The sequence below is a fragment of the Helicoverpa zea genome, chromosome 5 (genome assembly GCF_022581195.2).
Source record: "Helicoverpa zea isolate HzStark_Cry1AcR chromosome 5, ilHelZeax1.1, whole genome shotgun sequence".
NCBI lineage: Eukaryota > Metazoa > Arthropoda > Insecta > Lepidoptera > Noctuidae > Helicoverpa > Helicoverpa zea.
Window position 1 is genome coordinate 6,677,021 of NC_061456.1, and position 18,656 is coordinate 6,695,676.

Consider the following 18,656-nt stretch of genomic DNA (forward strand, 5'->3'; position numbering starts at 1 on the left):
TTCAAAGCGAGTAATTGCGATCCGTAAATCACTCTCATGAACGTTACGTTGCTTTGACAAAGGTTTTTCTAACCATTGCGCTACCCACAGAGATAACCAGATAAGAAGAGGTAAGACCAATTTTCTTTTTAGAAAATGAAACGAGAATTAATTATAGCGGTGGTCGCGGAGAGCACGTCCAATCACTAGGCAGATACCTTCGTCATCGTAAAGTTTGTTTTAAGGCATCGTTCAGACCAAACGTATTGTCGGCCGCTGACTGTGAGCGCGCGTTACGCAGTTTATTGCTTTTCCATATATATTGAAATTGTCGTTCACACCGAACCGACTATACGCTATTACGTCGTCTGTTGTCGCTGACTCTCAGTGGCCGATTATTTTACTACGCGATTATGCACGGCGGACGCGGATTGGCTACGCGGACGCAGTTGCCGAATAGCGCCGCTCCGCCGCGCGCCTCGGCCGCAATACACTCGAGAAACAAACTTCAATGAGGACAGACGTGACACGTGACACCTCGCGATGTTCGACACCGAAAAGTTTATTGCAGAAGTACATTCTAGAGAATGTATTTGGAATGCGAATTCAGAAGAATTTAGTGATAGAACCTTACGAAGATGCGCTTGGGAAGACATAGCATCTGTTATGTATGAAGATTGGGGGGTTCAAATACTGAGCTCTTTTATGTGTAGAATAGTCAGCCGCTCAGCGTACGCATCTAGTGTGAACCTACACGAGCCTATTCTTTTGTTCACACATGTAGCGCATCGTACGCTATAGCTTATTGTCGGCTTGGTGAGTACGCGTACTGCAGATTGAGTCGACGTTCACACTGGGGCAGACAGTGAGTATACTCACAGTCAGCGGCGGACAATACGTTTGGTGTGAACAATCCCTAACGGTGCATCTAATGTTTTATCTTACAAAAGACCCTACTTCATTGATTTGCAAATATATATTTCACGGACAATATCAACAGAGGGAAATACCTTATCGTAATACATTGTTTAATAATGAAAAATGATGAAGTGATGACCACGGCCCCTCTGTCAAGAGTGATGATGAGTGAACGACAAGAAAAAATTACCTAGTGAAAATTGTACCTAGGTAATAAACGCCTAAAGAACTTTTACCGAATTAGTTTGGGTAAACGGACCACCAATTAGCTTGGTCGTTAAAGTATTACGTTGAATTACATTCAGTAACAGGCGGTCGTATGTCTTGATTATAGTGGATCCCGGTTACCTAACAAGCAACGAGAAGGAACGCGTCAAATGATCATCAATATATGTCCGTTACGGGTCAACTCTTTTTTGCTTCGTGCAGTCAAGTAATGTACGGTAAAATATGGTAACGGTACATTTTATGTATGTACCGGATTATACTGATATCTACCATAATGGCACCTTTAAATAACTTAAAAATAGGCATGAATTGAACGTTATCTTTGCATACCATAGACTATGTTCAACACCAAACAAACAGAATCGTTGGAAATATTATAAATTACTTCCTTTTCCAAAGAATTGAAAAGCCAAGCCAAGTCACTGTCAACAAATCAATTTAAAATTAATTGACCCCAAGAGAAAGACTGGTTGTGTAACTTCACGGGGAAGACTGTTTTGAATCCAAATGAAAAACAAACTTCGTAAATACGCATTGAGAGTTTAAAACCCTCGCTTTGTGCCAACTAAACATTCAACTGACAGTTGTATTTTCAACTTGTTTTTACAACGCTACACTGATAGACTATCTATGTAGGTATGAACACAACGCGAGCTGTATTTTCTTTTTAAAACTTGATTGGGTGGCGTTGCAAATAAAACAGCGAACAAATGACGCTTGCAGTGCCGCTAACAAGGACAAAATAAAACAGAAAAACCTTCTAAATTGGTAATAAGTGCTTTTAAAATTATTCCTTAAATCTACGAGAGCTTTGTAGAGTAAAAGAATTCTTTATTTCATCATGTAAATGTAAACTAGCGTAAGCTTGCTGAAAATGTTATTTTATTCACTGAAAAGCTTTTCTTTTAAAACACTGCATTATTCCGACTAGATTTTATAATATCATGATGTTCTATTGCTGGTATCTACTCATATTGTTTATATCGATGCACACATCTCATATAAGCAAAATACTTAAAAGTGAATCATACTCGTTTTTCAAATTATTTCTTATGGCAGAGCAACCATATCTTAACTAAATTACACTTTTGGAATTAGGTACGTAGTACACATTGTATTTGGCTCTTACCGCCAACGACGGAAATTCAGCTTTGTAAATTTATCAAACCCACTGTTCAATAAATCGAACTAAATAAACCTAAATCGGCAGAAAAACAGCAATCATGCTCACGATTAACAGTCTTCCCCAGATGGATTTTATAAATTTTAAAGCTATACAAGTTATAAATCATACTTTTATCGTAAAGCTTATTAGACATTGGCTCCATCTAGTGTATGTCTATATTTCTATTTACAAACTAAATTCGATTTACAAACTGAACCCAAGACCTCAAAGTTACAAGTCAAGCTTGTTAGCCTTAGACCAATATAATAGTATTTCCATGAATCATGAAATCAGCCTCTCCATTGTGATGTTGACTTAGTATAAATCACCGAAATGTCTGTCCTGACAGGTCTGGTATAACCTTTACCTTGATAGGTCATGCATAACGTTACCGAATGTGCGATGATCCATCAGAGTACGGTTCATACATCTGTGTTCACAAACCTAAGTATAACATAACATAGAAGGCGTAAATTTCTTCCTCACAAGCATTTTAGTCCTCTCCATACATGATAAAAACAAACATTTTAATTAAAATTAACTTGAAAGATTTACGATATGTTTAAACCGGTAGAAGCCTCAAGAGACTCTGCATGCAAGACATTCTGAGGGGTTTTATACACGCTGTTCATGATAGTGAAGTGCTCTTAAAAGTTCACAGAAATTCTGTGAACATTTCCTGCATAGTTGTAATGGGAACAGTTGTAGTAGCTATAAGACGGAATTATGTCGTTTGCAAAATGCACCTTCTGCATAAAGTTACGAATAACAGTTGTTCTTTTTTATAGAAGTAGTAAGTTTTTAAGTTCCTATACTTCATCCGATGAAAAACATGCTAGTGTACCTCATTCATAGAACCGATTACAGATTTTAATCACAATCATGTTAACACTTAATTAAAGTAACTACCTCGAATCACAACATCATAATTAATCTGTCAGAAATAATTATCAATTCCGAGAAATCTGTAGACGTACTATGTCAAAAGATATACATATACAATATTGTATATGAAAGCGAGTATTAAGATACGAATTACATTGCAGAATGCCCAAATTCATAACTCAAATAGAGACATTATAAACCTATTTTTTGTGCCATGATTGTCAAAATAAAAGAACAATAGACTGCAGTCAAATTAACACTCGAACAATTTAAGACCAAAATGCATTTATTGCAGCGATAGTTCAAATAAGGTTCGTCTGAGTCGATCTAATTCACGAACAATGCAATTAGTGTCTAAGTGAGAATGGGGTGTCTAAACGCGTCTAACAATTCGCTCAGTTGACCATATTGAGATTCTTGCATTTAATTGCTGTGTTCAGAAACGTAAGTGGTGCAAACACGAAAATGGTCACAGGTCAAGAACATTTTTAATAATACCTCAGTTTCATTCAGAACTGATATAGTTCCATAGAAATAAAACCACCCGTGGTATACATACACCCTGTGATCTACAATATACTGCAGGATAAACCCATATGATTAAAAAAAGTACAACCAAAATTTTCATGTTATAAATTCAGCAGTAATTCGAAGTAGGTAGCGTATAGTTGATTCTGTTGAAATCAATTAAAAGATCAGTTTATTTCCAGATTCATGAAAGATTACCTCTGGAATGTGAAAAGACGAATCATGCATACCGGGTTTCGTAGTGAAAATCGTATTGCATCAATGTAAAATAATAATAAAAAAAAGGTGGTAAGTTCGTATAAAATTATCCAGAAAAAGCACTTCAATATATTTTGAAACTAATTTGTATTGCAAGTCATTTAGTACTTACAAACTTCCGGCGGAAAAGCTGAAGTTTTCATTTTCTTAGAGATCACCTTTCATTAAAATAACATTTTTTTTTTAATTCTTGTTCGTTTGCATAGTTATGGAAGTAAAGCACTTCTTCTTCATTTATTAATTTTAGTTTTGTTCTTCATTAAGAAACATCATCAAAACATTACGGAGATTAAATATTAAACATGTAATTTGCATGCATTTTTTTTGTAACATTGCAATTTCTTAATCTTTTTGTATTTAGTTCGTAAGCTTGGATATAAATCGGATTAAAAACTTGGAGGGGGATTTAAAGAAGAATGAGAACCACAATTTGTTGCGATAGAATACCTAGCGCTTCATAGCAACCATTACTGCACAAAAACATTCTAATTCATTTATGTTCAAATCACGATGATGATAGACATGAATATTCACATATTGATATGATAAACATTGATATAATTATTATGACTTTAGCTTCAAACAGTTCAATCAAACCTAGTTAAAAGAGCAGTGCAATAAAAACTTATCCGATTTAATGTTCATTGTTTATTTTAATGTGTGCAATAAAACGACTCAGATTCATTTGCTCCAATGAATGTTATGACGTGTAAGAATTATTTACACTTTAGTAGGTAATATGGGATTTGATGATGGCTCAGCATCGTATGCTCACGGACTATTAAGGCTGCTACAGTTTTTCGCCAATTCGGCATGTCGTAAAGTTGCGACAATTTTACGATCTCGAAACGTACCAATATACAAATAAAGAACTTTATATCAAAAAATATCTTCGAGACCCGAAACTTTCAGGGAAATCTATATCTCGTTCCGAGAACGTGATATTTCGAATATGAGCTGAGGGTAAAAGGCACCGAAATATTGAAGGTGACAGCTGATTATTATCATCTTGTGTAAATCGAAATAGAAAGACTTGTTTGTATGGATACTGATCATAAGCTATGGCCTAGACGCCCTATTTTCTAGGAAAAGGGGATACTATCCTTTTTATTTATCTCCATACGATGTAACATGAAAGCTTGAATAGAATCGAATCATGTACTTACTCTTTGCTTTTTGTATGACAAAGACTTCGACGAATTTTATATTCATAGAGTTCGACGGGACGATTCTGACAATAGGCATGATGACAAATTTTTAAATTCCTTTGTATTATGTAGGTATACGTCTATTTTATATGAAAAATTATTAATTTTAAGAAACTGCGAAGTTTTTTTTATCAAATAATTGCATTTTTCTCTGTCCACTTTGAATCCGGCGCGAAAACGCTTGTCAGTGCCATGTCGTCTTGTGACGTCACGACTGAAATTACAAGACGCAAGTAAACAACGCTCGTGCAATAATTAAGTTTTTTGTGTTATTAAATATGAATTCGAAAGGGCATAGGTGTTGTGGGGTCCCCCAGTGTAAGAACACATCCAAAACAACTCCTGATAAGTTATTTGTGTACGTTCCTCACAATAAAAAAATACGAAACAAGTGGCTTAAACTTGCAAGGCGAGATTCAAAAGCAATATTGCCCAGGGTACAACTTTATTTTTGTGAAGATCACTTTGATGTAAGTTATTACATAGTTCTCTAGATTCTAGCATAGAAGTTTTTTTAATTAAACTAATACACTTACATGGAAGTTTTTTTAAATTAAACTAGTATACTTACATGGAAGTTTTAATATTTCTAAATTTAGCTGAACAAAAATCTTTATTTGATGCCAAAAACTCTCCCAGCATTATGATATCAATTCTAGGCAAATTAGCACTGTTTGCCTTGATAAATCCGGGCTCCATAACTCGTGTTATAAACAATTAATTAATTAAAAACAAAGATCGCAGTGGAAGTTCACAATAACGAAATGTGACGTTCGCGCGCTTTCGCGCGAGTTGTTTTGAGAGATGACGTCACGAGCTCTGATTGGTGTTCAAGATATCATGGCGGATTGCCTTATTTCGTAATTTTATTTTATAAAAATACATATTAATCACATTATTAATAAAGAAAACAATGCGCGTTTTATATTCCAGGCTTCAAGTTTAATTTAATAAATATATTATTTTAATGATTTTTTATTACTGTCATCATGCCTATTCTGTCATTGATACTCGTATATTGTATTGCCTATTGCCATAAAGAGCTCTCAAACATCCAATTCTGATGATTTAAATAAAACATAAAACAGTTTATATAGCAGAAGTCGCAAACGGCAACCAGAACAGGCAAAGATAACAGAGAAACATTGCTACAGCAATACAAATCTTAACGGTATTTTAAAAATAGATTTACGACCATAACAAAAAGGAGATTCATTTCACTTTAAAAATCTGAGCTCGGTTTTGACTGGAGTCATTCAACCACAATGATTGATGGTTTAATAACCTCCCACTTAACATGCTGCAGATCATTATGAGTTCACGGTTGGGTCATTGATGTGCGAGCGTCATTCAACGCTAGCTCGTAAAAACTGTGTTCCCACAGCGATAGCTTTAGTAAGCTATCTGTCATCCTACTATGTGTACGTACTTAACTCATTTTGAACAAATGACTATTCAAAAATTCTAATGATTGTCAATCATAGTTAAGCTTCAAGAAAATATTGGACTATTTTAAATTGCAATTTTTATTATTTATTTGATGTAAGAAGGTAGTCATTTGTTTTTGAGACGTTTACTTTATATAGTTTGTTATTTAGTAGTAGAGAAATAAAAAATAATTGGGTACTCGTACAATGCTTATTACTTTTCTGTATCAGAGCATTAAAGAGGCTAAGCGTGGTAATAATATTTATTCTTAAAATATAACAAGTAAATTATAAAAAGTGACAAAGATACGTTTAAAAGATTTCCAAGTACTGTTTATTTTGATTTCCTTGAAATAGGCAATTACTAATATTTTTCTAGAAACATAGTGGATTATAACATTATTAATATTGAGCCTACCTAATAGAATATTATTTAAATCAGTCCGGTTTAGGACTTCTCCGAAAATCTAATCTATCACGAAGTCGCGGACACTCGGTAGAATATATTATCTAAGTTTCAGTAATAAATATTAAGTTTTACGTAACTCCTGCTGTATCTGTAGTTTACTACTCTACTCGGTTTTGCTGAGATAGTAAACCTGTATACCGTAAAATTAAGCTCTATTAACTATTGCTGTGGGTTCTAAACAAAAGCCTTGGGAAATCTCTCACACATTCCTGTTGATTAAGTTCCTAAAGAAGTGTAAAATGAGATTTTTTATCTCCATTGACACAAGGCTTGGCATAAACAAGGCTGGCGTGTGTTCAGTAATGTCATAATATCACTGTTTTACGACGAGGCGTGGCGGCCGTGATGTAAACCTACCGAATATCTACGTCCTCATCTAAGTACCATTCATTTACCCGGCATCCAGCTGCGCGCAAACAATCGCCCTATGTGTTGTGGAACTAATTGCAGCCGTGAGGCAAGTGTGGCGAAATCGCTAATACGCATAATTTACTTAATTAAATCCCCGTTATATTATTTAAATTAGTCACAGAAATTCCAAATATATAAAATAAATTAAAACACAATCTGGTTATTAGGCGTCATCTTGATTTATTGGTTTTGCTTCTTGTTTGTTGCTTGCTTTCATTATTTTAATTGAATCGATTCGATATTCAAATTAGTTAATCAAAAGCTGCCAGTCTCGCACATCGAATCAAACCGCCCGCCCTATCGTTATCGATAAATGTCAGAGGAAGTAAATGGGATTAACACGAAATAATACAAAGACAATTAAATCAGTAACATCACCACTATTTTTGGATTCAAATTCTTCTTCTATTCTTATCCGATTAAATAGACAAGAAGGGAGTTTATTCTTAATGTATAAGTAAGGATTCACGTGTTTGGTGTCCTGTTTTGAGGAACACGTGGGAAGTACTTATTTTAAAAATAAATATATGTCACCTTGATCGTATCAAATTCGTTCAATCAAAGTTCACGCGCACATAAGTTCAGCAACCTTCCTACAATATCGGATAAAACAGATGTTACTCGTAGAACTCTATTATTAAATCAATAGTACAATAACATCAAAGGGTATTGCCGTATTTCACTCCAGATATATCAAAGATTTTTCCGCGTTGAATCATGTATAGGTACTGAAAATATCTTTCCAATACCTATACATTGATGGTAGGGAATATCGTAAAGACATTTCAAATACTCGGCAACCCCAAATCACATATCTAAATCGAATCATTTGTCTGAGCATGAGCCATTTATTTATTTGTTTAAGGATACGTCCGATTTTATTTTCATGTATTATTTTTCCGCTTGTGGAACTTAGGTGCATTACCTACATGTGGAACTTATCCGAATATTCTTACCCGTAGAAAAATTTTCATAGTCCAATATTAAAGTACTTTACGGGTTTCTAAATTGACGCAGAAGGCACTCAACAGAGTTTTACTTTTATTCTGAAATATTTGCAACTTAATCTTCTCCTCTGGTATATTCATAAAGCTGAGGAAAGTCATAAAGCATAGGAATAGCTCATGTTGTGTGGAATATATTAGCCTGTTAGGAAGATAGTGTGGCTGACTAGAAATGCGCTAAAGCTGCAGTAGGTATTACCACTCATTTAAAATTTTCATTTCAGTTTTTAAGTAGGAAATAACACGCCAAGACCCATTCGTTAAAAAGTATATATCTGACTCCGACAGCTAGGTTTATAAATCTAAAGTATGTATATTTTTGTGACAATGCATCGGGCGCGGCGTACAAGCCAATGCTAAGCTATAACAATAAATCAGAGGCACTTGTCGAACAGTAATATATGTTGTTATGCTATGCGTGTACCCCACAAACCTACAAGCTACTGGTCATGGATCATAGCACACGCCTCGCCTCGCTGCCTCTGGAGACTAAGCAGATCGCACCAAGATAATCAGTTAATACATCAAATCTTGTTAGCTGTTTGACAAAGTTGAGCGACAAACAGCCCCGGGCTACAATACTAAAAACAACGGGAAAGTAACAGTAACATTGTCGAGTTAAATAAACACTTATCGATCCCTTGTTTACCTACATTTATTTTTAAACTTAAGAAAATTTATATCCTTGAGGAAACGCGGAAATCATTAATTATTTGAAAGTAATGACTAATGAGAGATTAATTTATATAAGTATATAATTTCGTCAATTAAAACAAATAGCTTTAACAGTTCCACGAGTAATTTACTTTATTGATTGTTTTGTTGGTTCGTGGTGAACGACATAATAAATTATATACCTAATTATTATGAGAAAAGCCTGTACGCTATATTCAATACTTTCTATAAAAATTAACAACACTTGCTTAAGGCGTTTGACTCTTTCACGTTTTTTGTTTTATTTATTTAATGTAATTTGTTTCCAAGCTGATCCTTGAGGAACGTAGAAGCTTCAGAGGTTCCTACAATGTATGAGTACTAACGAAATATTGAGTTAAAGGTTCTATTTAAAGCCTGAGTACCGTAACTATAACAATAATACTATAGATTAACCCTCTAAGCAACATTTTAACTAATCACTACTTAAAGTCTTAAGTAGTGATTAAATGTTAGGTAAGACATGCTTAAGCAACGTTTATAAGTAAGAATTTTCTTAAACAGCCCTTAAGTATTATTTATTATTTAATTCACGTTTAAAAGTAAGGCTGAAAATCTTATAAGTCAATATTTTTCTCAGCATGTTTTCGCCAGACATTCCGCAGACGACCTTTGACGCATGTCACTAAGTTATAAATAGCTTATTGAATAAAAGTCTATACTTACATAACAGTTATGTGCTCAAGCTCCAACTCTGTATCGTAAAGTGAGTCATAAAGGAACATTACGGAATCGCGATGTGTTTTCTTTGAAGTTTTAAGGTCGGTTGTAAAGTCTAGTTCAGTGACTGTGAAAGTATGAAGACAATGTTTCAAACTATTTGTTAGGCAAATATGAAATCATGCAACGGTTCTTTGCATATGAGAGAACATATCAGTTATGTAGATAGCCTATTCTATGAGGTTACCGACGGATCAGTAACCAATAGTCTCGCATCAAACAGCTCGGTAAATCCCGTGGACGATAAACGAGTGTTAGTTCGCCGTGAATATTCACCGACGCTCGAGCGGTGTCCGTTGCGATACATAAAGTGATCACATTCATCAGTGGTATCCGGGCTTACTCTGATTTGCATCACAGTCGCCTTATAGCGTCCTTAATTCAGTCGATCTGAATGACGACGAGGTACTGTGAAAAATGTTATGTTTGTGTTAGCAGCGTTTTCACACCATCTGATTTTCCGTTAAGTTTTTTGTTCAAAATTGCGAGACAAGAAGCGCACACAGGTTTTGTCGCGCATTATCTGCCGGTTCAAACTACGGAACTGCGTACCAGAATTTTTGTCGCTCGGAATTTGTCGCGCGTGAAATCTCGAGCGTATACGCGTATACGTCATGTGCCTGAATAATTTACAGAATACGATATTGCATCATTGATTACAAGTCATCTTCGAAATTAGACCCGAAGACCTTGAAACCGAACAATACCGTCACCCTCTTGCATACATAACTCATAAATTAATTGTTCCTACAACTGTACTACCTATAACAAGCTAAAATGAATTTATGCTCCATAAAATGATTGCCTATCGTACGCCAGTCATAATTTTCTAGTTAATTTAGTAGAGATGTTAAAAGCTCCTATAAAGCTCGGCGTCTAACAAAGATACCTAAATGATAATAAACATATTTCTATTAGACATTTTTATTTTTGGATACGAGTCCATAATTGGTGCAATTACAGCAAATTTAGTATCATTGATTTTGATATTGGTACCACCCAAACGAAGGTAATTTGACCATTTACTCGTATTATATGAGGTCTGTTAATTTTAGTTACACGTGGAGTAGGTATCTAGAATGTGTTTTTATTAACAAGTTTTTTAGATGAGACAATACCTACTTGTATCTACTTTTTGGTACACTAATAAATATTACCTACTCATTTTTTTATAATCTAATATTTAAAAATATAAATGATATGTTGAAAGATAAATAAATGCACTACCATTACCTAATTAAAAAAAGTTTTAACATAATTACCAGTAGCACAGGATTTAGTTTAAAAGCTTTTAAAATTAGCTTTAGGAATTACTTAAAGTTAGTATAATAAGCCGAGCGAGATTCAAGTTACAGGGAATTATATTATGTAACCACTACACATTCAGTCGGCGTCAAACGATGCTTGGAGCCATGCCTTTTTGGCAGCCGCGCCAAATTTACTATTCATAATTTAGAAATTGAAGAGGAAACATTATATGCAGCCACTAATTAAAATGCTCTCATTTTAGCAGAGATATTTTAATGCAGAAATATTTTCCAGATTACTTGGATGAAATATATTAAGTACTAGCTTCTGCCCGCGACTTCGTACGCGGATCCTGTCCCTTATGCCAGCGACTACGGGGTCAGCAAAATCAAAGATCTGAATAGTCGCAATAGACGTGAACATAGGGATAAAAGTAGTGATTCTAATTAGTCCGCATTTAAGTTGTGTGTGGCAAAAATATTACGTATAAAAACATTAAATAGTGGAATTCGTGGTGGTTTAGTGGGTAGAGAACCAATCTCTTAAGTATGAGCGTGTGTCTTTGATTCCAGGGCTGGCAAGTGCCTGCCAATGCAACTTTTCTAAGTATGTACTTTCTACGTATATTTTGGATACCAATGACCGTTATTTGGAGGGGATGTTAAACTGTAGGTTCCGACTGTCATTGAACATTCCATTCTTGGCAGTCGTTATGGGTAGTCAGAAGCCAGTAAGTCTTACCAAGGGGTGTTGGGTTGAGCGGGTAACCGGGTTGTGGAGGTCAGATAGGCAGTCGCTCCTTGTAAAACACTGGTACTCAGTTGCATCTTGACTGGAAGTCGACCCTAACATAATTGGGACAAAGGCTCTTGAGATAATAACGACAATAATAATGAGATATAGGCACCGCAGGACATCTGAGGCTGATGACGGGGAGTAGCGACCCCGCGGGGCTATATAAACTGAGTTCTCCAGGGAGTGTATACTGTCCCCCATATCCGGCCGGTCGGAGTGAACCATGACGGGGGTAGGTCTCACGCCTCTGGCTTGGCTTGGCCGTCCAGAGTGGAGCCGTCGCTAGAGCAGGATTAGTAGCCTTGCTCGCAGGGTAGGTGCCTCATGGTAAGCACAGGGAGCGCATAATCTGCGTTTAAAGTCCGCCGAGTTATCCTCACCCTTCAGCCGCTCATGTCCCTGTTGCCCTCTTGTTGCTATTCAGTGACTGGTTCCCGGGGGCCCAGTAAGTGAGGTGGCGAGTCTCCACCTGCCGTTTTTACATGTACCTAATACATTGTCATCCACTAACATCCCATCACAATAGCCCAAGTAGTTTTCCTCCATAGTTAGCAATAGTTTAGCACAGAACCGGGGATTGTCTTTTTTTTTAACGACGTCCACCGGGGATTGTCCTTGGGTTCATTTCTATAGTGTATAAAGGAATAATCGTCGGTTTTGTGTCACCATTTCATTAAAGTTGTCTCAAAAGGACTTCAGCGTGTTGGCTTCGGCCCCACGTTTGCCTCCCAAAAATTCGGAACTCTGTAGTCCCGAGGTCTGGAAGAGACATACAAAATAATAATGAGATATAACGCAACAAAGTTAGAGAGCGGGGGCTCGTGACGCCACGTCTAGGTATGTAAAATTTGTACTAAGCAGTGACTTAACACAAAATTCAAGCGTTGTTGTATCTTCGTTATTATTTGTTTGTGTGAGAGAGAAAAGAAAAATGCGTCAATAGAGAGTGCTTATCAGATTGAACCACTTTTGCTAAAACGTCATATCTTCATATGCTTCATATAGTCTAGCAGGGCTCCTGGAGTTCCACATCAGGTGTTTTACATCTTCAATTTTTATAAGTCAACAGAGAGTGCTTATCAGATTGAACAACTTTTGCTAAAACGTCATACCTCTATATGCTATAGTCTAGCTGGGCCCCTGGAGTTCCACATCAGATGTTTTAGATCTTCAATTTGTATAAGTCAATAGAAAGTGCTTATCAAATTGAACAACTTTTGCTAAAACGTCATACCTGTATATGGTACAGAGAAGCTGGGCTCTTGGGGTTCCACATCAGGTGTTCCAGATCTTAAAATTTATTATCTCAGCTGAAAATGCTCATCAAATGAAACAATTTTTGCCACGGCACCATATTTGTATCTCTTATAGTTTTATTGGTCTGTTGGAGTTCTGCATCAGGTCTTCAAGTTTCGAAGATAAATTATAGCCTATATGTTGACCAGGCTTAATACTGATACAACAAAGAAAAAATCATTGAAATCCGTTCAGTAGTTCAGAAGATTAGCGTGTACAAACAAACAGACATACAGACATACAGACATACAGACAGAATTTTTTTTTTGGATTTGTGCTCCATTACTGTTTCTAAACCGCACCCAATTATTATTTTTTTAATATATTCAATGTACAGACACAGTTTTTTTACAGATTTATTATATGTATAGATTATTTAAGTTGTTAGAAAACGAATATTAAATAAACGATGTTTTCATTATTTTAGTGGAAAACACTGCGGTAGTATACACGGGGAGTTCAACCACAATTGTTTCGGATGCATTCAGTGGCACGAGGCCCGCTAAAACACTAAACTTGCTCCAAATTAATTTCCAACCGCAAGTAAGCGCATGTTCATGTGTCAATTTCCCGCAGCGTTTCCAGCCCATATCTGTTGGTAGTAAGTTTGACGTAATACCTAGTTTCGACAGCTGTCGACGTGGTCTTGAATTTGCGCCACATTGAGCCGAACTATACCTACAAGTCCACATACACGTGCTGCCAGCTCGTCTACCAAAACCAAACTGTATTGTAACAGCCATGTTTGTTTAGCTTTGTAATTACGTAATGTTTTAGTATTTGTATAACATCAAAATTCATTTGGAACTGTTATGAAAAAAGTTTATAGTGTTTAGGATTTCATTGCGCAATTGAGTTCGGAGAACAATTCAAGGCTGGAAAATATGTAGAAGGCTTATTTTCCAAGACAATCTCTTTCAATATTGGGTTAGCAATCAATATAAGCCCAAAGCCCTAACCCTTGTAACTAACGTAACTAGAAAAGTTGAATAACGTGAAGAGCTCATAAGCAAGCCGGCTCGGCCAGCGTACAGAAAGGATTCGATGAGAACTCCTTACGTTGAATGGAAACCATTCTTAAAGAAACCAGTATACCGCAATCTTCACAAACGAGCGAATCCCTCGTCTTGTCTAAGAACTAAAATAAAATCACAGCGCTCCTAGATAAAAGAAAACCTTTATATCCGGTGCTATGCTAAATCTTTTTGTTGGATTGCGAATAATAAACCTGTGTTTCCATAATATTTTTATGTGAAAATATGCTTGAAAATATGAACCATGTAATTCATAAGCTTCGTTCTGGGAAATATTGCGGTTACCAAACTGCTGAATAATTGGAAACAGATTTATTGGAAAAGGCTGTTCTTGTTATTAATTATTAATACTGTTGCTATTTTTATAACTACTTCTGTTGTCAGGATCGAGAATTCTTCATAAACATGGAAGTAGATATAGCTACATCCTCATATGAAAATTCAAACGCTTAATTTAGTAGATTTAAAATAAAATGCCAAACATCCAGCTTTACGTGAGTAATAGAAATTTAAATACCTACCGAAGTTAAAGAATTAGGTCTTTCTTAGTCATTACTTACGCTTTAAGATTTTTTACTTAGATTATCCCTGCAGAATTTACCAAATACAGTAATGTAAAAAATACAAAATTCAATTGAGTACCCTAGCGAAAATAACACAATTTATCACACAATTCAAAAGCATACCTTCATTTGTGATCCTCGAGAAATGCATTATAACTTTTTGGACTTGTCTGAAAGTTTTTGAACGTCTGAAAGCTTGCTTTAAGTAATTGCAAAAGCAACTGTGGAAGGAAGCTTGGGGCCACGGAACTTTGTGAACTTTTTCTACCTATCAGTGTCACATACAGTTTACAGCGTCACAGCTTTATTTCGTCTTTTATTGTAAGATTTTATTTACGTCGCAATGTTTATAGCTTTTATTACTTTTCCTTGTGAATATTTTTAAATAAATTAATAAATATATTTTTAAATATTTATGTTAAAAAGAATTGAAGGCTAGACTAGGTGAGGCTTAAGTAGTTGAGCTCTCCAATATTTATCATACCCATAATTCAATGAGTAAAACCACCAACTGCTTATTTGCACAAAAGTTATTTTTTCAGTTGCCCAAATATTTACGTAACATCGCAGCATGCAAATAGAACCAAGTTTAAGGTTAGCTGAAAATATGATAATCTATTTATATCCAATGAGTAACACATTGTCTCATAAAATATCTAAAACTACTGTTACGAAATCGGCACATGCACTCGATTTTAAATATTTGTGTTATGTAGAACAATTTGCAGCTACAAAAAAAAATGTTTCTCAAAATCTGTTAATTTTTGATTTAAGTGCAATCAACTTGTGTTTTGACAGTTCAGTAAAGCATATACAATTTTTCTTTAGCAAACAAAGCTGTTGGCAGCAAAGAATTATGACGTAAATAATGGTAAGAGAACTGATAGCATTTAAACAAATTTTAATTGCACATCACTGTTTATTTACACAGGCAATCCATTGACCAATTAGATTCGCAAGACTTGATCTTACGTCATTTTCATTGAAACTGATAGCTTGACGGAAGGAATTATCTTAAATTAAACAAATCTACAGAACACTAAAATGTATCTAAAAATAGATAACCTATTTAAATATTGGCATGTTTGAAATAGTTTCAGTTTTTGGCCTTTAAACGAGTTAAATAACTAATTTCGAAATTATCGTTTTTATTGATATTTGTTCTTCTATTTATTGATATTAATAAATTTAAATAAATGTTGCCGTCTGTTAGACGAATTTATTGTTTTAATTTGTTTGACCCTTATCGGTAAGTGGGTTAAGTAGATACAATTATAGAAATTGAGTTTTAACTCCTCCTTTGTAAGGGTGCGTCCACATCTGGCGAATGCGCCGCGAATGCGCAGCACGCGAGCCGATCGCGAGCTGTCTGCGAGCTGCGCGCGTGCATTTTTGTTCGTGCGCCGCTTCTGCGCCGCCCGCGCGCAGCTCGCGCGCGACCTAAGCGCCGCACGCGAGCGGCGCGCAGGCGGCGCGCGACGTCTGCCATCTTCGATAGTACTGAGCCAATATACGGAACTGTAAGGGCGAGAACTGATTGCGCGCAGATCGCGCGCCGCTCGCGCGCTCTATACGAGCCTTGCGTGAGTTGCGCTAAAGAGGCGCACCGAACTATTGCAGTGACTGCACGCGCGCAGCTCGCGGACAGCTCGCGATCGGCTCGCGTGCTGCGCATTCGCGGCGCATTCGCCAGATGTGGACGCACCCTTATATCTCTAGTTTTACACAGCTTAACAGCTGTTGAAAATTATTATTAATCCTCTACTTAGAATTAATTTATTTTAGTTACTTTCGACCTTTATTGCGGTCAAATATTTCCAAAATTTGCTGTCGGACAATGACGCACTTATTGAGTCGTCATTAAAATAACATAGATATGGGTATTCAAACCAATATTGAAGTTAACGTACCCATAATATTCCAGTGATTTATTTCATATTTTAGGAACTTTGAGATTGATTGACAGGGGTTCCGCAAATACTGAGATAACTTGAGACCATTTTTGGAACGATCGATTTCGCATTCGGTCTTCAGAAAGGAATTATAAATAGACAAGGCGTAAACTGGAAACTGAATATACTCCATTTATTTATTTATGATGACTTTTACGATTTTTTGCCCTCAGAACATAACACGTAAATACAAGTAAGACCGAATGTTACAAAGAAATAAAATAATATCTCAACATTATGGTTCATAACACTTCATCAAAAAACAAAAAGCCAGACACTATTATCATATTATTTCTGCAGATTAATATATCAAGAGTCAGCTAGCATGTTATCTGGAAAAATAACAATTAATATGGATCATCTTATGTAGCACATTACATTATCGGTTTCTAATAAGAATGTGTTCTAGTTAAACAGAGATAATAGCGCTGACCGACCCTCGAAATCATCAAACCTATTTTCTATAACCTTGTGCACATGTATCATTTGAATTATAGAGGTACATGTTAATATCATGCAATGTCTCTGGTTATTTTATTTAAGTATCCGCTAGAAGGAAGGACTTTAAAAAATACAAGTTATCTAGAGAATTCTCTATTCGAAGTAATTCTTCTTTTATGACGATAGCTGTTGCATTAAACTGTTATACATTATGATATGATGATATGATTATATTATGATACATTATTGTAAGGAGTCATATATTTTGAAATTCTGTCAGTCTTGCTAACATGACACGTTTCCCAGCAAAAAACATCTACACAATTAAGTTTTAAAAAATGTATTTTGAGAATATAACCTTTCTAACTAAATCTAGAAGCAAACGGACGGTAGGCTTTCCTTATTTACGACTTATGGCCGAATGAATTGTGACGTGTTTCATTAGCAAGGAATTCCAAAAATCTCTGTATTGACATGAACTCTTCCTTTGAAATTGTTATTTGTTTATTTAATTTTCCCTTAGGTTTTACTATACATTCTCATAGAACGATGTATTAATACGACATAATTTAAATTACAAAAAAAAAAACAACACAAAATTTTCATAAACGGGTGTCTGACGTCTGTTTATTTATTTTGTAATATCACCACCAGATTCAATATTGACACTGAAATGTATCATCGTTATTCAATATTTAAAAAAATATTCAACAGATATATCATGTTCTCTTAATAATATTGGACTCAATAATATTATTATGGCTAAGAAACTGGATTTGTAAGTGTTACCTATGGGTCTTCTGAATAATAAAGTTTGTTGGTTAAACGAAGTCATAAAATATTCAAGAAACCAACTGAAAACAAATTAACTTTAGTTTCTAATTGATTCTTTATACATTAATGAATTCCGAGCAACAAATTAAACCTAAATAACTTGATAGTTCTGTTATTTGAAGAAGCCGGTTAAAGCTTTAAACATGAACATACGTTTCTAACCAGAATTAACTGGCTAGAAAAAATAATTAAAGAGGTTTTAACCAAATAGTATAAAGTACATCTTACCTCAAACGCTCGGCTGTTTATAAGATAGGCACAACATAGATGCTTAGTGATAACGTAGTACACGGCACAGATAACGAAGATCGCAGCGCCGACCGCGACTCGAGGCGCACTGGTGCTGCGCGCGCGCCGCCCGACGTCTACCGCCGTATAACTAAACTATAGCCCATTTAACATAGCAGATCTGTTAACATTGTTGTTTCCAAGAGTTCAATGTTACGCTTTTGCTTCATTCAATTACGTACGGCACATATCGATAATTTGATTATGTATTGTCATGATCTAGAAATTTAATTGAGTCTTTTGTTAATTTAGAAGTTTTTTATGAATGCTTTAATACGTTTATAGAAGTTT

General features: G+C 35.4%; 1 protein-coding gene across 1 annotated transcript in view; it reads right to left on the reverse strand.

Annotated features, from left to right (window-relative positions):
- The window catches only part of LOC124630601 (transmembrane protease serine 12), a 43,057-nt gene extending 24,608 nt beyond the window's left edge, over positions 1–18,449 (reverse strand). Inside the window, exon 1 of the mRNA XM_047164565.1 lies at positions 18,306–18,449. The gene's annotated coding sequence lies outside the window, so the exon portion shown is untranslated. The remainder of the gene's footprint in view (positions 1–18,305) is intronic.
- Between the last annotated feature and the right edge of the window lie 207 nt (positions 18,450–18,656).